This window comes from Lactuca virosa, chromosome 8 (genome assembly GCF_052849685.1).
Source record: "Lactuca virosa cultivar CGN04683 chromosome 8, Lactuca_virosa_CGN04683_v6, whole genome shotgun sequence".
In the NCBI taxonomy this organism is placed as follows: Eukaryota; Viridiplantae; Streptophyta; class Magnoliopsida; order Asterales; family Asteraceae; genus Lactuca; species Lactuca virosa.
In genome coordinates this window covers 201,701,148-201,720,903 of record NC_136433.1, presented here as the reverse complement: position 1 = coordinate 201,720,903, position 19,756 = coordinate 201,701,148, and the positions used below count along the sequence as shown (strand labels likewise).

General features: G+C 37.3%; 1 non-coding gene across 1 annotated transcript; it reads left to right on the top strand.

Annotated features, from left to right (window-relative positions):
* Positions 1–432: 432 nt before the first annotated feature.
* On the top strand, positions 433–539 carry LOC145134987 (small nucleolar RNA R71). The gene has a single exon (XR_013719469.1). It is a non-coding gene; the product is annotated as a small nucleolar RNA R71 (small nucleolar RNA).
* The last annotated feature ends 19,217 nt before the right edge of the window (positions 540–19,756 follow it).

Sequence of the window (19,756 nt, the reverse complement as noted above, 5' to 3'; positions counted from 1 at the left end):
ATAGAGCTTCCACTCCTTTATTGAATTCCTCCAAACTTCATCAAACATATCACCCCTCAAATATCACACTTTAACTTTCTTGTTTCCGCTCTCGTCCAAATTTCAATCTTTTGTAAGATGTGTTTCACTACAAGTGTCGCATCCCTCGGTTATCACATGAATTTATTGCCCCATATTCGTCATTCTTCTATCTATAGTATCGATCTTTGCAATAACTGAAGCAAGTCTATCTTGACCTCCATCAACACTTACCTTTCCTCTTGTAACATCCTCCCTTGGATTATGGCATTCTCTAAAATGCTTGGAAAATTCCTCAATAAGCGCTTTATTTTTAGTCAGACCTTCTTTGGCATGGGCCCTTGGGAATCAAGAAATTGCTTTGTGCTTACATTTATCACATCATAAAATTTTGTAATCTCTTGTTGCACATTTATATCATGTTGAGAGCAATTTTTTAACAATCCCTTGTAATGCTCGCATGTCTCATACAACAATTCCACATTATTTTGTTGGAATTTTGTGATGTTCTTCTTTAATTTGGAGACCTGCGATGGTGGACTAAATTTTTGAATGATACCCTTCTTCAATTTTGTTCATGTCATGATGGCTCTTGGTGGAAGTGAGTTTAGCCAGTCCTTCATTGCATCCTTTAGTGTGACTGGAAGCATTTTTAACATGACCACATCTTTGGTAACATTTGGAAAATTAAAGTAGTTAACTATCTCCAACACATCATCAATGTGCTTTGTGTCCTCATTGTTATTACCAAAGAATGGTATATCATTGAGCATGATAAGGTTGTGTCCCTTAAGCTACAAATTTCTCGCGGCGGGAATTTCAGGTAGAAGGAGGCCTAGCCCATTATCATCTCTCATTTGTCGATTATACTCTTCCATCGCCATGGTAGTTATGTCTTCCATCGTGTTGTCGGGTTTGCTTATAAATTCCTCTTCTTAATCGCTCACGGTTTCTAGTTCGTACCCTGTTCCTTTCTTGTATGGAGTCCATTCGAAAGTAGATACCTAGTCAGTTTTGAAACTGCTACTAGATTGGCCTTTCTTTTTGTCCTTTTTTCTTGTGGAATTCGAATTTTGGGTCTTCAAAGGGTGGCACAATTTTAAGGGATGATCCCCTGGGATTGTATTATTGAAAAAAAACAAAGAAACACTGGTAAAATGAATAAAATTGTAATAAACAAAAATTTGAAACCTCATTTCCCACGCCGTGGCAATATAACAGCCACACCATGTAAACAAAAGTTTCAAAAAACAATAACTATAAAAAAAATACTTTTTGTTGATTTAACCCCACAAAAAGGATCAATTAACTAATAGCAGTTAAAATCTAACAAAAATAAATGGCTCCCCGGCAACGCCCCCAAAAAATTGGTGTTATATATATATATATAAATATAATATATATATATATATATATATATATATATATATATATATATATATATATATATATATATATATATATATATATATATATATATGTATATATATATTCGATTAAAAGCTTTAAATTTATATACTAATTTTTCAACTCAGCTAAAACATAATAGACACAAAGTCACTTAGTAGTAAAGTAGAGTACATAAGAGTCGTACTCAAGGAACAAAATCCTAATTAAGAAAACAGTGCTACTAATTAAACTAAATGATACAAACTTTAAAAAGGGTTTTTTATCTGATTTTTCATGTTCAGAAAAACTTAATTAAATCAATCTAATAAAAATACTTCAAACAAAAGCAAACAATTAGAGAAAATGATATTTTATCATGAATTACATGATACTTTCCTTTGTCTTCGAGTCCCCCTTTTTCCTTTGATTAATTTCATACAATGGATTAATATTTTTTGGATACAAGATTAAAAAGTCACTAATTATCATGATCAGACTAACTAGCATATATCAGTTCATGAAACTTAACCACAATGATAATACAAATTAAGAACACTAAATTGATTTTTAAGAGCTATTTGAGCTATGAATTAACAATAAAAGTATTATCTATACATGATCAATATTAGACAATCAAGCAATTATTATGATCAAATAATGTTCTTTAACAAATTAAGCAACTACTTTACCACTTATACTAGGTTATGATTAACATTTAACTCTAGAAATTTAATGATCATAAACAACTAGGAAGAACAAGTTCATTAAATCAGCGGCCATATAACTACACAAAACTTGAGGCAAAGTAATATATTTAGGAACTTTTAACATGCTATGATATCATTCAAACATAAGCTAATCCAACTTCATTAATCCGTAAATGAAGAAATTTACACATAATATTAGGGTTCATTTAGTCTAACTAAAAGTAAAGGGCTATTAGTCCATGATTACAAAACAACACTTAATCAAAGAGTAAGCTAAATTAGACATGATAAAACTTATGCAAACCGAATGATTAATTGCAGATCTTTACTCCAATCTATGTAATACACTTAATCAACGTCATTTCCATATGCTTGTCATGTCGTGTAATATATTTAAAACATGTACGTCGCAAGTCATCATCAAATCATTCGAGAATCCTCTATATCGCCACGACGTGGACCAGAGTTTACGACGTTGTGGAGTCTTCATTGTACATGCCCTTATCTTCTCTTTTCACCCTTTATGCATGCTTAAACCTTCAGGTTTCTAGCTTCTTCAATTTTAGTCCTTGTCCTTAAATTGAAACTAATAAGTTCCCAATATCTATGTATTTAACCAAAATATAACTAAAATGTATTTAAATATAACATAAATATATGTATAGATATGGCTATATCAACATTTAGAAATTAATATGATTATAAATGTGTTTTAGTCATATCGGTGAATATGTAAATAAATTTTGATATCTCTAAAACTAATACTAGCAAGAATATATGATAAATATCTAAATCTTTTGGAATAATGAGCTTAATTTGTAAAAGTACAATTATAATAGAATAATTAAAAGGAACAATGTACTTTAGTATAAAGCGATGCGAATAGATTTGTCTCGGGACATGCCTGAAGTAGAATGCTAAATCAAAACAACGTTAATACGTGACGAGTATGGAAATTTCACATAACACACCTGGTGTATGAGTGAGTGAAATGACTTTCATTAACATTTTTTTTTGGATTTGTCTAATTACGATATCTACGGGTTGTATACGAGATAATCCATTTAGAGTTTTTTTTTTCATCCCGCTTAATATGTTTCAGGAGCATATTTTGAATATGTTCAAGCAAAGATAATATAAGAAATTAAGTGCCTCGAGTTAAAGCAACCAAAATAAGAAATGAGTATATTAAAACTTAGAATTATAAAATGAACATGCCTATCAAGTTAGAGTTGCCGAGAAGTGAGTGTAGAACAATGGTAGTTGAGAGAATTGATTTTTGTAAAATCTGAAATGGGCATGAAGATAAAATATAATAATTGTTGAGGTTATAGAGAAATTTGAGATGGTGTTAGTAACGATCAATTCATTATTTAATTAAATTTTCTTTTAAACCAATTGAGTGAGAATACCATGATAGAAGTAATTTTGAAGATATCATCATAGATAAGGACCAGACACTAAAAATATCGATTTGTAATTATCAGGACTATTTTCCCTATTAGTTAAAGTTGATTACTACCAAAGAGTTAGACGTAGGAAATAATAAATACGGACACAAGATGCGTCTAAACATAAGAGAAATATGTGAGTATTTAAACCTAGAGAAAATGTAAGAAGTGTTTGAAAATAGAGTAAACATTGTGTAAGTATGGCAACTAGAATATAAATGGGAAGCACAATGTATTATGAGAGAACAGGACTGAAGAGAGAGGAGTGGACGTGGGAAGAAGATGGGATTTTGATTGAGTAGATAAAGAAGAATGACCATGAGAACCTAAGATAAAGTGTTACTAAGAACTAAATATGATATCATCAATAATTGATATCATTACTAAGAATCGAAGAGTTAGTCAATTGTAATATAAAACATTATTCCTTGTATATATAGTTGAGTTAATAGTTGAGCATACAAAAAGTTGAAATAATGAAATAAGAGATTCAAAATTTTCTTTTGTGGTTATTATGAGAATTATAAAAGAGATAATGTATTGATTTCTTTTAGAATGAAAATCAGAATCAGAGAAATATGAAATTTTAAGATGTATTTGTTGGAAATTGGTGTCTAATGTCATAATTAAATTGTATAACTTTGGGAAAAACAACAAAGTCCTTTTTGTGTTGCTCTCAAGAGCTAAAATATCTAGAAAGGATTTATTAGAGTGAGGTAAGTATTTTATTAATTTCTCATAGATTGATAAATTAATTAGGAACTAGTTAAGATTAATCTAAAATTAATTTGCATTTAACCAGAACTAGTTAGAACTAATCAGGAATTGATTGAAGGTGCAGGGACTGAATGTTAATTTTTCAGTTGTTAAGCAAGAGGAGCATTCTAGAACTCCTAAAGTGTATGAAATTTTTGGGGAGTGTTGGAGGCTTCCGTAATTAATCTTGGTAACTGATAAGGAAATGATTTGAATATGGATTTAGTTTCAGTATTTAATTGATACAAATCTGCTTTTCCTGCAAGTTTCCTCACCTATATTTAGACCCTTAGAGCCTTGAGATTTTCGTTCCTTACTTATAGTGATTAGACATAGCATGGGGATTGCGACTAACGTTCATGAGTATTTAAATAGGGATTTAAATATTATAACATCACATGCTCATAGAGATTACTTCATGGATTCAATCTTGAGTAATTATAATACGCTAATATCTTTTATTCTTAAACCAGAGAGACATTAAGTTCTTTGCATTCAACTTGGTTGTGCATTGGTCTTTCTCTAACACTATCCATAACTGGTGGTCATAACGAATGAGTGCATGTATGATTGGACAAGTAGACAAAAACTATTTAGTCAACTTTTATCATGTTCCTTCTTCCTTAATAGGAGAAGCGGTATCCATGGGCCCCTTGATGATTTGTGCTTATATCTAATGTATATGGCCTGGTCCCGAATAAATTTATGTGTTCAGTTAGTAGTATAATTTGATCATCGGAAATCAAAAATCGAGAAACATAATGTTAATTTGTTAGGTTGATTCATAATCTATGACTTAGTTCACAATCATATCTATTAGAAATAGAGGAATAATTGATCACTTATGTAAGGCCTGATACTTGATAAGATAAGAGTTCAACAGTTGTGTTAGAACAAAGTTCTAGTAGGATCGATTGATTCTAAGCAGAAAAGCAATAAATAACGTAATGAAGAACACATGAATGGTTTAACTGATGTCGAATGATTAAGCTTTAACACCTCAGAAGAGCTCGATTAAGATCTTTGACTGTAGAGGTGTTTAGGGTTACAAAGCGATAATGATAATAATGACGATCGTATCTAAGGCATACATGCATGCACTATATATAGCTTAACCCTAATCAATAATCACGGATGGACAGGCCCAATCCGGATATACAAAAACAAAGCCCATGACGCAACACAAAATACCCAACAATCTCCCCCTTTGCGTCAATGGAGCCGAGAGCTCAGTTTGGTTGAGCTATAGAAGACTTCTTGATGGTCTTGAACACCTTCGGTATAATGCCTAGTAGAGTATGACGAAAAGTAATATACCACCGAAGCATGTCAGGAAAGTTCTTCTTGTCTGACTCATTGTTGTGCTTGCATCGATGGATAATATTGATTATGTGCTCCAAGCAGTCCGTTGAGAACAGATGCTTATCAACAAGAGCGAAAAGAAATCTGGTGGCTCCGCCTCTTGTGAACATCACCGTGAGATGTGTAGAATCAATTTGACCCATCTACATCTTGTTCACATCTCCAGGCTTTACAGTTGGCTTCACAGTTGGTTTCTTCTTCAAAACACCAGCAATCTCCTGATCCATTGTAGCAACTTCATGGACATAGGAAGCCAACATCCTCTTCAGATGATCTAGGATCGGCTCATACTCCTTCGCATTAGTAAGCAAAATGTTGTACAATAAGATCCAATCATGAGGATTTAAGTTAGGAAGATCTCCCAGGGAAATCTCAGAAACCGAGTTGTCTGAACCTCGGGTTATCTTGAAATTAACATTAACAAATTTCCCTGCAGGCGAAGGTTTCAGCACCTTGACTGTTGTAATCTTTTGTGCACTCCAAGTCAGGTACTGCGGCTGATCGAACTTGAGATAAAAATCAATAATTTCACGATAAACTTGAGGGTGAGGTGAAGGAACTTGAACTGTTGAATCAAAACAGTGAAAAGTAAATGCCTTTCGTGTTATAGGCATATCAAACTGTGAGTCCCTAGTATTATCACAATCAAACGAAGCTACAGGTTCCAGCCAGTACATGCTTGGAAACTCTATCGCCTCTTTGATCAGCGTTTCCCTAGTCCAAGGAGGAAACAAGGCCTTTTTGCAAATTAGAGCATCATGCTCTTCCTTGTTCTTTCGCTCCCTCTCTTCTGCTTCCTTTGAAACCCGAAGGTTTTCATCTAACTGCTGATCCCTTTTCTTCCGTTTCAGGGCATCAACAATAGTTTCTTCTTCATCACTATCATCAGCAAGACCTTTCTTCTTTTCTTGATTACCAAAACCTGAAGCTACATTACCCTTCGGTTCTGTTTTAACAGTAACCTTCAGTTTAATAGGAGTAGTTTTCTGAGCACTTTCTCCCCCTTGTTTTGGAGTAACGAATCGCTCCGAAACACCCTTTATTTCATGGAGAAGTTCAAGTGCAGGAAGAAGCTTGGAGGTAAGGTGATTCCGGATTGTCAGTGTAAGAATTGGATCATGAGCATGAAGAACATTGTGCAGCATATTAAGAACGTCACCAGCACAACTTCTAAAAACGGTACGCTCAGTTTTCAACAAAGAAATCTCCCGCTCAGCTTGAGCCAATTGAACCTTCTAGACTTCAACGGTAGTGGTTTGACGAGCAAGATCATCCATCAATTTGTTTTCCTTTGCCAAATCAGCATGGAGCTTTTCAAGATGAGAATTCGCTGAACTAAGAAGAGAAGTGTTCTCAGCCTGAATCTCAGAACGAACAGTCTCGAATTTGGCTTGCTCCACTTGAAGTGACTTTGAGAGAGAGTCAAACGAAGCATTCACCTTAGCTGCATTCGCATCAGCATGACCCTTAAGAGATTCAAGAAAGATCTTGGAACTATGAATGAGTTCTGCAACATCGGTTGTAGCCTTCTGGCATGAAGATGTAGATGCTTCAACTGCCTGCGTTGATTTATCAATTGCTCCTGTATACTGTTCAAAAGCAGTGTCCAGGAAAGCCTTCAGCACAACATCATTGTACTTCGAAGAAGAGGCGAGCAATCAATCAAGCTTATCATCGAGACTCTACACTTGTTGTCTAGTTACCGGAGCCTCCTCAACTTCATCAGTGGGAAGTCTATAAGGACTGTAATAGGTTGAGTCAAACTTAAGATTGTCACCACCGAGAGTAGCACCAGAATCAGTTGAGGGTGAGGGTGAAAGAGGTTTGGATGTAACAGGGGTTTCGGTTTCAGTATTAGCCCCCGTATCAGATACGTTGACGTTTACTGGAGGTTCGGTTGTAGTGGTGGAGATAGGAGTAGTTGTGGTAGTTGCTTGTGAAAAGATAGGAGGTGGTAAAGGAGTTGTAGAGATTGGTACTGTACTAACTGGTGGTGGTGGTGGCACAGTAGTGGTAGGTTGAGTTGTAGGAGGTGGTGGAATTGGAGCAACCGAAACTGGAACAGTAGTCTTCGGTGGAGATGGAGGAGGAGTTGGAATTTTGTCATGGAGTGGTTCAGTAGGAGTTGGAGAACGAGGAGGTGTATTGCCTCTTGGTGAACCGTGATGAACTTCCTCTTCCTCATCAGCAGATTTCTCCTCATCATGTTCTGAACTTGAAGGGGGTAGGACTCTTTGATTTCCTCACCATCTTCTTGACTTTCTTTGGAGCCGAAGAGTCAGCCTTTTCAGCCTTTCGCTTTTTGGACTTGACAGGCTTAGAAGAAGGACCTTCGGTTTCCACCTTCTTGGTATCTTCCCTCTTCCCTCGCTTTGTTGGCTTTTCCACAGCATCTAAGGTAGCCTGCTGTTCAGGAGTCAATTTTCTTGGGCCCTTGGGAGTAAGCTTCCGGTAGTCAGCCATCACTTTACTTTCGCTCAACACACACATGTACATTGTTTCAGGTATCGAACCATTGTGGGAAAACTTGGTGGCATCTGAGAAGATAATCTTCTTTGTATGAAAAGTAGCCACAGAGGAGAGTATTACATCTTTCATAACCGGAATCTGTAAGTTCTCAATGGCTCGTCGGGTGATAATGGTCCACAAACGACCACAAGATATCTCTGAATGTCTTGTTGAGGTGTTGAGACTTTGCACCAGTTACGACCAAACAATAGAGCCATAATCCAGGTTAATACCATTGTAAAGACCATAGAGAATGGTCATAAAACCCTTACTCGTACCATCTGACCCAGCTACCCGTTCCGCCAAACCCTTGTTGATAAGAGTAAGTAACCCATTCCATTGCAGCGGCAAACATGACTTCTTAAACTTTGGCACTGTTGTAAGGACATCAGTATAACCCATTTCATAGAACATCATAAACAATTGTGTTGTGGTGATGAAATCAGGAGCGATGACAGAAGCATCAACGGCAAGCCCTAACAAGGACGAGAATCGGGCCTTCAAAATAGATGCCTTGTGATTGAAGATTTGAAAATAGATCCTCTCCTTGTTCTTGTCGTAAGACGCAGTAGAATACACTTGTAACAGCAGAGACATAGGAACAGATTCCACCTGCGTGAGAGCCATAACCAGAGGGGAGTACTTGAGACATTCGACAACGTGGAGCATGTACGAATCATACAAAAAGGGGTTCAGTTGAATGATCAAGTTCTAATTAGGTTTGATCACAAAAAATGACGATGAAGCAGTTTGATCTTGAAGAGGTGATGATTCCGCCATTGTTCATGTAAGGAAGAAGATGAACAGTTGAAGATCGCCTGTTGTATTTGAGAGAGTTTGAAGAAGGTAAGAAGGTACAATAGGTGCGAGAAACCCTTTATATACTGTTGCCAGGAGAGAGAAAGAATCTTCGTGATGATGATACGATCACTAAAACGTCGCCTGAAAAAGCGCGATGTGACAGGTTGGTTTCCCCAGATAGACGTCATCAAGCGTGGGTTTAGGAACCATTCAAATTCACACGCCCAAAATCTTATCCACATATCGTCTTTTCAAATTCACTTTCGCTCCATATGTTAAAATAACCACTTTCGCTCCTAAAATAAACTTTAAACGGGCCATAAGGAACATCAACCAGAATTTTGGAAAATCACAAAGAATTTTTGTGTAAGAGTGTGCCAAAAATAAAGAAATAAAGCAAAATGTGTATAGGATGTGAGTTATGTCTTTAATAAGACATGAAGCAGATGATTCCGGGCAAGAATCTTTTCCTTCAAAGTCAAGAGAGACTTGAAGTGCTTGTGTGGTTCCCTGAGAAAATACGATCGAGTGTTTGTAAAGAAATACTGAAAGGCTTCTTTTCAAATAATAGGTCTAAAGGGTGGCTTATCTTCAACCGAACATCGATACTTAACATAAGACCAAAAGTTGGATGAAGTACTTGTGAGACCGATGTGGTCTGTTGAACAAGTAGGTTGGTTAGAATTTGTTGTGACTGATGATGTTATAAAAATATCAAAAACAAAAAAAAAACAAACTGGATCTTTTTGGGAAGAAATGCATTGGTGTTAGACAATTTCATAAAGACCACTCAAAAAATAAAATGAGATTCTGGTAGGTAACAAGTGAGATCTTGAATATAAATATTCACCGTTAATTCATTATTGGTGTTGGATTTTGGGTCTCAGTTAGCACGTGGTGTACGCATCTAAGATCATAAACCCAGATTATGTGTAACCATAAACCTCAGTGGTAATATCTGAGAGTCTCAAGGGTTACCTTGGTGAAACGAAAGTTGATGGAGAATGTAGAGGAGGTGGTTAAGGAACCGAAAGTACCCCTGCTATATAAAAGTGACAAAGCAGAAAACTCTTAACTCATTTGAGAATAGTAAGGTAGCTCATGACCTGAGTAAAATTAGCAGCCTGATTGGGAAGAAACGATAGGTATAGATCGAATCATTAAGGCCTTACTCATAGTCTTAGAGGCTTCGGTCTACATGCAACAGCATGCTTCTAGGGACACTTAACTAGTTCAAATTAAAATGTTCATACCTGCCCTAGCTCCAATTTATGTAGCAACGATGTACTTGGTACCTAGTAAATAGAATAAACAAAGACAAACAAACCACACAAACAAAACAAACAAAACAAAAAAAAAAATAGAAGATAATTAAGAGATAAATAAAAGATAAAACCATTTGGAATTTTGAATTTTCTGAAAAATAATAAAAACAAAATATTTTTGGATTTTTTTTTGAACTTTTTGAAAAATAATAAAAACGGAAAATATTTTTGGATTTTTGAAGTTTCTGAAAAATAATAAAAAAAAGAAAAAGAAACAAAATGAAATTAATGTTAAAAACTCTAGGAATAAAAATAAAAGAGCAAACATAGCACGAAAAAGATTTAAAAATATACAGCCGAAATCAAACCTTAAAGGAATGAAGCGAAATAAGTCGAACGATCGGTTCATTTCGGTTCCCTAAAATTCCGGAGCCGAAATAGACCGAGTATTCGGTTCATTTCGGTTCCCGAAAATTATGGAGCCGAAATAGACCGAGCGTTCGGTTCATTTCGGTTCCCGAAAAATCCGGAACTGAAATAGACCGAGCGTTCGCTCTATTTCGCTTGTCTAATTTTTAGAGAGGTTTGAGGGTTCGGTACCGACTGTGCTTCCATCTTTCCCAAACCTTGTAGAATTTTATTGAAGCTTGCTTCTGGTAAGGCTTTAGTGAAGATGTCAGCTAGTTGATCAGAGGACCGAACGAAATGTACTTCCACGTTTCCATCTTCAACATGGTCCTTGATGAAGTGGTATCTTAGTGCAATATGCTTTGTCTTTGAGTGTTGCACTGGATTGTGACATATTCTTATCGCGCTTTCAGAGTCACAATAGAGAGGTATTTTCTTCATACTCAGTCCGTAGTCTCTTAGTTGGCTTTGTATCCATATCACTTGTGAGGTACAGGATGGTGCAGCTATGTACTCAGCTTCGGCTATTGAAAGAGACACACATGTTTGCTTCTTGGACTACCAGCTAACAAGTTTACCATCAAGGAATTGGCATCCTCCATTTGTGCTCTTTCGGTCCAGACCGCATCCTCTAAGATCGGCGTCAGAAAAGGCTTGGACAAAGAATCCAGATCTAGCAGGGTACCAAAGACCGAGAGAAGAGGTTCGCTTCAGATAACGAAAAATATTTTCACTGCCACCATGTGAGGTTCTCTTGGATTTGCTTGAAACCTGGCACAATAACAAACAGAGAACATAATGTCTGGTCTACTAGCTGTTAGATACATAAGAGACCCTATCATTTGACGATAGAGTGTTGCGTCAACAACAGGTTTATCCAGAGATGGTGTTAACTTTGTGCCAAACGCCATGGGAACCTTCACCTTCGAATCTCCCGTCATACCGAACTTTTCCAACAAGTTCTTCGTGTAGGCCTCCTGGTTGATAAAAATTCCTTCTGGTCCCTGTCTTATATTCAATCCAAGGAAAAAGTTAATTGGACCCATTGCACTCATTTCAAATTTAGTCTCCCTCAACTTCCTGAATTCAGCCGTTAAGCTAGGATTCGTGGAGCCGAAGATGATGTCATCGACATAACTCTGAACTATCATTAGATGTTCGCCTTCTTTCTTTCGAAAGAAGGTTGGGTCTACCGAACCTTGCTTGAATTTCGACATTTTAAGAAAGCGAGTTAATGTTTCATACCAGGCCCTTGGTGCTTGCATCAGACCATATACAGCTTTATCCAACACATAGCAGTGATCAGGGTATTTTGTCGTTCACAAACCCAGGTGGTTGCTCAACATACACCGTTTCTTCTAGTTCTCCATTTAAGAAAGCACATTTCACATCCATCTGGAAAACTTCGAAGTTTTTATGTGCAGCATATGCCAGAAAGATTCTAATGGATTCCAACCTTGCTACAGGAGCGAAGGTCTCCTCATAGTCTATCCCTTCTTTTTGGCAATATCCCTTCACCACCAACCGAGCCTTATTGCGAATGATGTTGCCCTCTTTATGCAACTTATTCCTGAAGACCCATTTTAATCCGACCACAGAAGCATCCTTTGGAGTGGGAATCAGCCTCCAAACTCGATTACGTTCAAACTCATGGAGTTCATCTTGCATTGCTTGTACCCAATCAGTGTGATCAAGTGCAGCATTAACCGTCTTCGGTTCGATTTTCGAGACAAACGAATTAAACATGCAGAATTCAACATGAGAGAATAAGGCAGTTTGTTTCGCTTTCAATTGAGAACGTGTGAGAACTCGCTCAGATGATTCACCAATTATTTGTGTTTTGGGATGATCCTTAGTCCATTTCGTTAGAGGAGGGTAATTAGGGTCATAGGCAGGATCCACCTCTACATTTACCTCTTCTTCAAATACTGATTGATCACCTTCGCCATTTGTATACTCATTCTCCCCCTCAAATGGCGAAGCGTGTCCCATGTCAGGTTTAGGATTCTCCCCCTCGGTTGGAGTTGGATTCTCCCCCTCGAAAGGCAAATTGATTATATTTGGTACAGATGAACCCTCCCCCTTGAACGTTGAGCTGTTGTTTGGAGGGTCAGTTGAGGGTTGACCACCAGTTGGTTTAGGAGGTTCATTTTCCATATCTTCTACAGCTTCATCGATGATCTTTTTCAGATTGTCGATTTTGTTGTCTGCTGCTTTCGCCTCTGAGTGTATAGCCTTTTCTCGTTCATCAAATAGCCTTATGTACTCTTCAAACAAGTTGGAAATGGGAACCGAGACTTGTCCTGATTCTGGAAATATTTCCCCCAAGGTACTTTCGCTTTGTTGAACTTTCTTCATGTAGTTGTCATAAAAGGTTACATAGTAGGTTTCTTCAATACGCTGGGAGTGTTTATTCAAAACCCTATATGCCTTTGAAGTGAGTGAATAACCAAGAAAAATTCCCTCATCGGCTTTGACTTCGAACTTGTTTCGGTTCTCTTTGGAGTTGAAAATGAAGCATCTTGAACCGAACACGTGGAAAAACTTAACGTTGGGCTTCCGATTGTTCAGAATCTCATAAGGAGTGATGGAGAATCATTTGTTAACTAAGGATTGGTTTTGAGTGTAGCATGCAGTTGCAACTGCATCAGCCCAGAAGTATATCGGAAGAGAAGCGAAGCTCAGCATGGCTCGGGCTGCCTCACACAAGGAACGGTTTCGTCTTTCAACAATTCCATTCTGTTGGGGTGTATAGGGAGCCGAGAAGTTGTGAGATATCCCCTTTTCAGCAAGAAAATCTTCAAAATCTTTATTTTTTAATTCAAGCCCATTGTCGCTTCTAATATTCCTCACCAGCTTTCGCGGCTGCATTTCTACTTGCTTGATAAACGCCTTCAACTTGGGAGTCGCCTCTGATTGCTGTTTAAGAAAGAAAACCCAGGTGAAGCGTGAAAAATCATCTACTATGACAAGAATGAACTTACTACCACCGAAGCTTTCGATAGCCGAAGGTCCACATAAGTCAATGTGCAGAAGTTCAAGAGCTTCAACAATCTTTGTATTGATACGTGTAGGATGGCTCTTTCTTCTTTGCTTGCCCATCTCACATGCTGCACACAGGTGTTCCTTATCAAACTTGAGAATAGGAAGGCCTCGAACATGATCACCAAGCACCAACTTATTAATGTCTTTGAAGTTCAGGTGTGATAGGCGTCGATGCCATAACCAGCTTTCATCAGAGTTCGCCTTTGACAGCAGGCATATTGTTGGTTTTCCTCGAATTGGGTTGAGATTTAAAGGATACATCTCTCCCTTGCATTCAGACTTCAACAGAACTCTTTTGGATTGCTTTTCAATAATTTCTTATCCCTCATCATTGAATGAAACTTTCAAACTGGTTCCCCCAACCAATTGAGATACACTGATGAGGTTGTGTTGCAATCCTTCCACGTAAGCCACTTTTCAAATTGTGAATTCTCCATTGGTTATCATTCCATATCCTTTGATTGTGCCATAAGAATTGTTTCCATACTTCACACATCCACCATCCTTAAGAGACCGAAACTCCCTAAGCTCTTCCCTCCTTCCTGTCATGTGACGTGAGCAGCCACTGTCTATGTACCATTCGTCATCGAACTGCTCGTCACTTATAACCTGCAAATTCAAGCAGATTTAGGAACCCAAAGTTTCTTGGGCCCTGGTGAGTCTTTTACAGAAAAAGGAATAGCAGCAGAAAGATCAACCAAATAAGTTCTTTTTATTAGAGTGGTTTCGTCTTTTCTTTTGATGGTATACACCTTGATTTTGTTTTTATCTTGTTTAAATTGTGGTGTATCAGATGGTTTGTTGTTAGATGGTCTTGGAATATTCTTTTGAGTCCTAGGGTTAGCTGACTTTTTCTTATTATTGATGTCAGAATTCGAATCAAGCTTTCCCTTTCCTTTGATGTCCTTCACTGAATACGGCTTTTGTTGGCATCTAGAAGGACCGAAGCTAGACTTTCGGTTGTTAGCCTTGACGTTGTGACCGAAACTGAATGTTCGGTTCTGAGCTCTGGTGATGGAACCGAAACTGGATGTTCGGTTCTGAGCTTTGGAATAATAGGAGCTTGGACTAAAACTTTCCTTTCGGTTTTGCTTGTCATTTTCTTTGACAATTGACTCTTTCTTGGAAGGAACGTGGTTAGGGTTTTGAGACTGCCAAAACCGTTTTCGCTCATTCAGATTCTTCATGTATCTCTGATTTCTTTGGCGTTTCTGTTCAGCCAGCTGCTTTTGAGATTTATGAATATTGAAGCTTGATTTTGGCTTCTCCTTTTGAGCTTCGGTTATCTTGGAAGATATATTGGACGCCTTCTTTGGTTCTTCTGGTATCCCTTTTGTTCCACTCGGTCTTGGTTTATCAAAACTTGAAGGTTTGTTGATGGGTTCAGCAACGTATCTACCTCTTACCCTCCATGAGGTTCGCTCCGATAAGCCGACGGTTTCGTCTCCATTATCGATAGGGGCGGACCAGAAATAATCGTCGCACCCTTCAGCATTGTCTGTGTCGACCAAGATATTCAATTCTGCTGTTTATTTTTCAGTGACCCCTTTAACAGCATATACTTGATTTGGCACTGTTTGAACTTTCTGATAGACCATTGCTTTATCTTTGAGTTTATGCGGCTTGTCCTTTGATAGGCGAGCATACTCAACCGAGTTCTCAGATATGAGTGGTTTTTCATTCTCGGTTTCGCTCTTCATAAATTCAGAGCAATCAACCACATCTTCCACCGAGATTTCGCTCATCTCACTTTCCTCATCAAATTCAGACATGGTTTCTATATTCATTTTATGTTCTGAAATTAATTTGGCGTTTGACGAGTCAAATGTTTGAATGGTTTCGGACTTAATTTTCAACCTATCATTTTCATCTAAAAGATTTTTGAGCATAAATTTATGTTCCTTAGAGTCAATAAAGGTCTCTATCTTGTCTAGTCCGATTTTATAAGTGATGGAAGTCTATTCTGAGGACATTATGGATTCACACTCAGCGATGACCTCATCCTCCTTAAATTCAAGGAAGGGTAAGATCATCTTATGAGTCTTTTTCCCTATTTCAAAATTTAAGTGCAACTGAGTAATATTCGTATACAAGCGTTTAGCAATCAAGCAGAAAACATTGCGTTGTTTCAAAAACTTGAAATTGTCTCGTTGCAAATAAATAATCTCATCCCTAGCCCAAGTTAACTCTGTCACCTTCAGCTCAATCCACATCCTTCTCTCCTCACTCTTCGAAGACACGCTGCTGAGTTGGTCAGTTAGGTTAGAGTTCGCTAAGCGAGTTTGTATGAGACTACCACTTAAGTTAGAAAATTTAAATTTTAGTTCATTTAATTCTTCTTCATAATTTGTTACGGGAACTTTAAGGGATTCAAGGATGGATTGTACCTTTTTGATCAGCCGATCACAGTCGCTGATCCTCTCACACACGGGCTTTGCTGCAAAACACTTGTCCTCAGTCAGGTTCGGCTCCTCATGCTCACCTTCGGTTGGTCTTCCAGCAGTAACCATCAAACATTTCCCAGCCGAACTAGTAGCTTCCTCTCTCACCACGTAAGCTCTTCCATGTGTGGGTTTTCTCACTTCTTCATCCTCAGAATCGGTTGACCAGAATTCAACGCCACCGAACTCATCTTCATCCACATTTTCCTGCACAATCAAGGCATTCATTGAACTATTGGATGCCTTCTTTTTCTTTATTTCTTCCAACTTCCGCATGTAATAAGCCTCATCATCTTCACCGTCCCTTTTCTCAACCATCTTCCTCAACATGCAATCTTTCGCAAAGTGGTTCTTGCCATGACAATAATTGCAGTCGAATCCAGAGTCTCCAACAAGCTTGCTTTCTTTCTTGTCGTCATCCTTTTGAGAGGTGTTCTTCGTTTCTTCTTTCACCTTCTCAGAGCTGTAACTTCCTTGCCAGTTTCGGTTCTTATTGACAGGGAACTTCTTTCGTGCAAACTTCTTTGGGTTGGTGACCATCAGTGCATATTCATCGCCAGTAAGGTCACACTCGGACATATCTGAATCCTCCTCTTCTTCTGCTATACTTTTGCCTTTTGAGACAAGGGCCAACAATCCCACACCCGAAACTACCTTTGCCTCCTTGGTTACCACGCTTTCATGGGATTTAAGAATACCCACCAGTTTCGCTAGCGAGTATGATTTAAACTGTTCATGAGCTTTCACTGTTGAAACCACTGCCATCCATTTTGGTCTTAAACCATTCATGAAGGTCACCTTTTGCTCAATTAATTTTCTTTCAATGCCATGCTTGATCATCTTGCTGAGGAGATGATTGAAGCGATTGAAGGTTTGTATTAGTTTCTCTTCAGGTTTCTGTTCGAAAGCTCCAAATTCTGAGAGCAACAAGGTTTGGATCGAGTGTTCTAGATCCTCATCGGTTGAGTACAGTTCTTTTTGTTGGGTTATGAGCATTCTAACACTCCTAAGTGTACATGCAACCCTAAATACCTTGGATCTATGTTTTCTCTATTATACATACAATTATGAACATCCAAGGTATTATCCTAATCTAGCATACAAAATAATAAATATAACAAGATAGAATACATACCTCTTTGATGTAGAATGTCTTCATTAAGCTTGAGTGCCTAGTGCCCCAAGTGTGACACCTCAAATGGTTCACACAACACCAAATACACTTGAAATAACTTGAGAGAAACTTGAACACTCCTTGAAATCGTCTAGCCCTCACACTCACACATTAGTGCACGATTTCTTGAGCCATGGGATTCTTTTATATGGTGGCTATTAGGGTTACACCATGTAACTCATAACTTTACCCATTCCTTATGCTCCATGGATTTTAACCTCCATGGAGTATCCATGGGTCACCCCATGGACTTAGTCCAACATAAGGAATCTTGGATCACAAGCCCATATATATAAGAATGAATGATTTACACAATCAACCCATATATTTAATTAGTCTCCTTTTGATCACTTAATTAATTCCAAATTAATTCTTGATCAATACTAATTAAATAACCTTATTAATATATTAGAATTTATAATATATTAACCAACCTTAAGTGTTATTTCTCTCATTATAGTCTATCCAAATACATGATGCCATGCAACCTAAATGGACCATGCCGGGTCGGGTCAAGTCTTACCAATTATAGTTATGGACTTAGACATTAATCCAACAGTCTCCCACTTGGATAAGTCTAAAACTATTATTGCGTATGACTTCACGAACCGATCAGCAATCGTAGCTCTCAAAAGCTTCTGTCGAACTCTGACCTTGTCGATGAACTCTGACCTTTGTAAATGACTTGTCCATTAGATAAGGGATCATATATTCCTCCATTCTAGATATCATATGGACTGAGACATGGAGTATCAATCATTCTCTCTGTCTATTTGTTGTTTCCCGATTTCCGATTCATGATGACTGACTAATTGAACAAATCAAATCAGTCCTGCCTTGGCCAAGCACTCACATGTATCATCTTTAAATCATCGAGGGGCCCACAGATATCGCTTTTATCCCGAAGGTAAAAGGAATGGATAAACTTCGACTCATATGGCTTGTTCTACTACTTTTTGAATCATACACAAAGGCACGTTTTATAACATCGAGTTACCAATGCGTTTTCGTGCAATCAATGTATAACCAACTCATAGTAACAACTCATATCTCTAGGTCTGAAGAATATAAGATATTATCGTCTCATGATCACTCGTGATAAAATCCATGAAGTGATTCAAATGAGCGCGGGTTGGATCCAATACTCAGAACTTATGAGCACTCATGAGTGTTGTAGCACCACTTTGTCCACCAACTTGGACCTCTACAAACCAACCCATGACAGTCTTGATTCATATCTACTTCCAACGTATGACCGACTGTGGATGGTTTGAATAACTTAATCATTCAGGAAGAGCGACTTAGTTATTCTGGAAGTCAAAACATGCAAAGTGAAACACAAGAATAAATGAATCAAATATGGTATCAAACCCTATGAATATAAATAAACACTTTTATTTATCACCATACTGATTACTCATTATTCATTGTTTCGGTTTTATCAACTTTATACTTGAATTAAAAACACTAGTTGTCCCATGCTCCAAGCACGTACACTATGTTTTTCTTAAACAATAGATTCGCCATACACCAAGTATGCACTCTATGTTTGTCTATGATCCTTACTTTGTGAAATAAACCAATTGAACATAATTTCAATGATTCTAATTTCACACTCCCAAATCCTTATCGAAAAATGTGAGAATTTCAAATTCCTATCATTTATCGAAATATGTTTAGATTTTAAACTTATATGCACTGACCCTCCTGTAATGAATATGTACAAAGTCACAAAGACTTGTCAACAGTCATTATAAGGTATTCCAATGGAGATCAACTCCATGGAAACAAAGTCTCATATTCAAAGTACATTGCTTTAGACATGCTTCTTGCATTAAGTTTTCTAATCTTACACAGGTTGAATAATTTCTAACTTTGAAACATTTCCATATTCCATTTTGACTATCACTTCTGAACAAGAGTTGCCTCCTTACAGATTATGTCAATATGGTCCTTCCAGAATTAACATTATACTTCCAACTGTCCTTGAGCAACCAATCTTTGGTAAACCTTAGATTGTCCTCGACAATTGGTTAATCATTTTAGTCATATCCAATTCTAGACCTTTTCCCTTCATAATGCCCCAGGCATTTGGAAAATTTTATAAAGGATGAATATAGCACATGTAATCGATCCTATATCCGAAGCATATGGGACACGATTCATGATGTCTCACATAAAGACTAAACCAGTCTTTTGCTATAATATTTCCATTTCAATTTGCCAAGTTCTCAAAATTTAGATTATGAAAAGGGATGTCGTAATCATAATCGAATTTTAGAACGCAAATAATGGACCCATATATAGATTTTCCTTATGTTGAGCCATTCCAACATGAAATTCATATATATATCCTTGATTAAATACGATTAAAATCTCAATCTAAGCTTTTAGAATTGAAATGAAGTATAATTTCCTCTCCCTTAATTAT